Genomic DNA, 4,454 nt, shown 5'->3' on the forward strand with positions numbered 1-4,454 from the left:
TCCTGTGATGATAATCTAAGAGTTTATGAGACAACTGAGGGGACTGTCATCTCCCTCTAGTGTCTCTGGCTGAAAAACCACACTTGCAACTTTCTGTGCACCAAGTAGGAGGCGGTCTTGTCGCTTTGCTGTCATTCTCGCGGTAAGACGAACAGCTTCAATGCAACCCAATGTAAGGCCATTGGTATCAATAAGTGTTACCAAGTCTACTGGTTATAAGCGACATCTGGCTCTAAATTTCTTGAGTCGTGGATTGTGGTTTATTGGGCTTTTTTTACCATGAAGTCTCTTACATGGGCAACAAATAAGCAACTAGCTCAAAGCTATAGATAGACCAGTTTCCACTGCGCTACAGACAGCAAGCCTGCACGTCCACATACGCACACATCTCTCTCTCTCTCTCTCTCTCTCTCTCTCTCTCCCTGGCAAATTCTGTCGCCAATTTCACTGTATCATGATGGAAGAAAAAAGCTTAGCGCAACGAGATGTATTTATTCTCGTCCTGCCGCTGTCCCGACGTAGTAGAAAAGCTGAGTTGAACGCGCCTTCCCCGCACTGTCAGCGTTGCGGTCATGCAAAACAAACCAACCCCCAGACAAAGTTTCTCAACAAAATCAGAGACATCCCTGGTTTTTGTTAGCGAAATGTAGTCACCTTAACTTAAAATCCTCTTAATACATTAACTTTTAGACAACAAAGACTTAAAACATGTTTGTATGTTGTTTTGCGGGTTCAGTATGCATTTATGCTGCAGAGAGTTGCCTGGTGCAGCTCGACGGACCCAGACTGGCTGTACCCCTCAGTGTCTCTTGGCAACGCCCACTGTGGTGGAATTTTTCTAAACTTGTCTGGGGATGGTATTTTGGTTTTACAACAGGTGTTTTTGAACAATTGCAACCACTTAGAAAATAGCAAACAAATGCAATTCCACAGAAAACCCTTTAACAAATGTGTATGTTGTCTTCTTGATTTGGCAGGTGGCTAGGAGAGTTTGGATGAAGAGAATCTGTGGGAGGGGCCAATGGGTACAAGGGGTCAGGCTGTCCCCAGCACTAGTGTGCCCCAAGGACATGGTATGTCTGCAGGAGGGTGGGTGCTAACATACACTGTTCTGCAAAATCAGAGAGGAAAAACCGGATTAATTGAAAGAAATTAGAACAATATTGTGCCATTTGTATGATGCTATGTCTGGCATGTCAAAGACATCAAAATGACTTGTTAGAAACTTAACTTTATTGCTCCTAAATGTTGCATGACATACTCACCGAGCCATGCTCTGTGTTGAAATTCTAAAGGAGGAGGGAGATGGATTCCATGTTGTACAGAAAACCACACCGCCGTAGCACCGCATGCCCCCAGTGTACGCAGTCTTTCCAAATAGCCGCAGAGCATACCGTCAGCTATTAGGTATCAGCTCCTTTACTTTCAACTCTCAACTTGCTCAGCTCTCCATGCCCCCCTCTGCCTGCCCGCCTGATCTTCCCCATGTCACTGATCTTTAGTGACATGGGGCTAACTTCTGTAGCTGAGCATTTCATGTAGTATAAATAAACAGGAGCTTCCCACCTGACTATGAGACAAAAACTCTTTGTTCTCATGGAGAGCTTTAATTCTCCCATTTGAACATCGTCCAGCAGTGCCAATGCATCAATCGTGCAGCATTATACATGAGTGTCCACAGTATTTAAATATTTACAGCAATCAGTGTGATTGCCTTACACCTTGTCACGGTTTATTTGTTAATATGTGGTACACATCACCCTGTTGATCATTGAACGAGGAATGTAATGGTAGAAATGTGTGATGAAATGTGCACACTTTCGTTTAAGATTCTAGTTGGTTTTTGGGCCTTTTTTATTTAGGTCCTCATACCATACCATATCTATTTCTAAAGCATTTAGTGTACAGCATAGCATCTGACTAAAGTGCTGCACAAATATACAAACAAGGAACAACAATAAAACAGTAAAATAAATATGCAAAAATAGAAATCAACACATCAGAAATACACAGAAAGAGTGCAATATTAAGACACAGATATTAACTCACTCTGGGTTGAAAGCCAAAGAGAAATGAAAATCTGTTTTTAAACAAGTTTTAAAAACAGAAAAAGATGGGGCCTGCCTGACCTTCAGCAGCAGCTAGTTCCACAATTTAGAAGCCAGTGTCTGGATTCATAAAGATTTTCAGAGTCCTCTCAGAGAGCTCCTATCTTAGCCTAAAAATTCCTACCTAGGAGTCTTGGCTTAAGAGCGATTCATATCGCTGCTGTGAGCGACTCTGAGGAGGGAAATGGCAAAAAGATTTATCTTTGTGAGGAGGTGTGGTTGACCCCGTTGCTAGGTGTGACGCTGTCTTTTAAGTGCTGTGATAGGTTGATATAAAGAACAAACAAAAAGCAAAACACATGCGCTCTCTTAGTGATCAATGGAGAGCAATCAAGTGATTATAGAATCCAAACTTGATGAAGACAAGTGTGTTATGATGAAATTAAGCAGAATAAATGCAATTGTCTCATATGCAGCATATGCCACATCAGCAGAAAGGAATGCATTTGAACATACCTTATTTACCTTATTATTTTGAGCTGTCACGTCATGCTGTTCATTTTACTATTTCATGTTAATGTGGGCACTCAGCTGGCAGCAATTTACTGTGATTGCCTGGTTGTATTTATCAACAGTTTTACATGGCAAAATGGCAAACATAAAATGGAGAAAAAAAGGTTGAGGAAACCAAACTGGCAAGAAGAGCAGTGTCTGCTGTGGGCACAGCTCGTGGAGGAGAATAGTGGAGTGTTGAAAGCCAAATCTTTAGCCTGTCTATCTCATCTACTGCAATTATCCATATACCTTTTTACTAACATGCTTATTTGTAATATAAATGTGTTTCTGAAACAATTTTACGGCCGGTAAATAAGATATAAATGCCTTTTCACCATACTGAGTGCATGTCTGTCCACGCTTGTCGTTTAGTGTCCTGTTATTCGGTCATTTGTCTCAGCATTTCTGTACTAGAGTTACACCCTTAACATGTCCTGCTGCTGAAACTATGTAATGTCCCCCTAGTGATGATGAACTGTATGCTATCTACACATTAATGCTTGTATGATTGTTATAGAAAAATGTGCTCATTCACTCAATGTTTACAGGGTGGATAACCAGCCGAACAGCTCTCTCAGGTGAGCATTCTGGCCAGGGGCCTGTTTCAATAAGGAGGTTCAACCAACTCTGAGTTAAAACTTGAACTCTGAGTTGACTTAGCCTGAGATGGGAAACTCTGAGTTTTGGGTTTCAGAACAGCTGAAATGAGTTAGTTCAATCAACTCTGAGTTCACTGACTCTGACTTAAGCGTGTGCACCACAACTATAAAAAGCCATTATCGATGGAGTGCAGATATTACGAGTCACCATGGCAACTGCGTCAGACAAAAAAAGGTGTGCATATTTCTCACCAGCAGAACTGGATGTGCTTATGCAAGCATATGCAGAATTTGAACATGTATTTTAAAAAAAAGCAATACGGCTGCAGCGGCGAAGGAGAGAGCGTTAGCTTGGGTGAAAATAGCTGCTCGAGTCAATGCGTAAGTTTACATTTAATTACTTTTATACAGTGTTGGGTGTAATGAATTAAGTTACTAAGTCATCTGAATACTGTAATCAAATTAAAGACTATAAAACAGTAGTAGATTTAATATCAAATTTTAAAAGGTATATTTTTAATTTAACTTTCTCCCTCTAGTTACACACTTTGGTCAATTTAAGATTAATTCATGCAATTGAATATTGTTTATTTGAAAGCATTAGAAGTGCAGTTTCTTGTCTCTCCTTGTATTGTTCAAGTGGTTGAGGTTGATTTGGGATTTAGAAAGTAATTAATAAGTAAGTAAAACAAATTAGTAAGTAAACCAATACTTTCTAGAGACAGTAATTATTACATTAATCTAATTAGACTTGTTGAAGATAAAATTTGTAGTTAGTAATTAAGAACTATTTTAGAGTAACTTACCCAACTGTTATAATATCAGAGGTGAAACTGCAAGAACAGTATTTTATTAAACCTAATTTAATTTCCATGGATAGGTGCAATCCTGCAGGATCCTGCTGCCATGTTCAAAAGAACATGGCAGCAGCTGAAAATGAAATATAAAAACATACTTCAAGCAGGTAAGCCTTGAGCACATCATAGGAGTAGAGTAGCTACCTGGCTTTACAAACATTTGACTAAATGGCATTCAGTGTCTAGCAGTGCAGCAGCATTTTTGACATAGGTCTGAATGTTCATTCTCGTTTGACTTCTACTCAGCCAACAGAAAGAAGGCAGAGGCTCGTAAAACAGGGGGAGGACCTGCACCACCACCCCTGACAAATGCAGAAGAGATGGCCCTGAGCCTAAATGCTGGATGGCCAATGGCTGAGGGAATTCCTGGAGGGACTTCATCAGAGCCAGTCACT

General features: G+C 40.3%; 1 long non-coding RNA gene across 1 annotated transcript; it reads left to right on the forward strand.

The window, feature by feature from the left end:
- The first annotated feature begins 995 nt into the window (after positions 1–995).
- On the forward strand, positions 996–4,097 carry LOC118557372. Its single transcript, XR_004927842.1, has 3 exons — positions 996–1,073; positions 3,152–3,181; positions 4,083–4,097. It is a non-coding gene; the product is annotated as an uncharacterized LOC118557372 (long non-coding RNA).
- Positions 4,098–4,454: the final 357 nt, after the last annotated feature.

This window comes from Fundulus heteroclitus, chromosome 23, assembly GCF_011125445.2.
Source record: "Fundulus heteroclitus isolate FHET01 chromosome 23, MU-UCD_Fhet_4.1, whole genome shotgun sequence".
NCBI lineage: Eukaryota > Metazoa > Chordata > Actinopteri > Cyprinodontiformes > Fundulidae > Fundulus > Fundulus heteroclitus.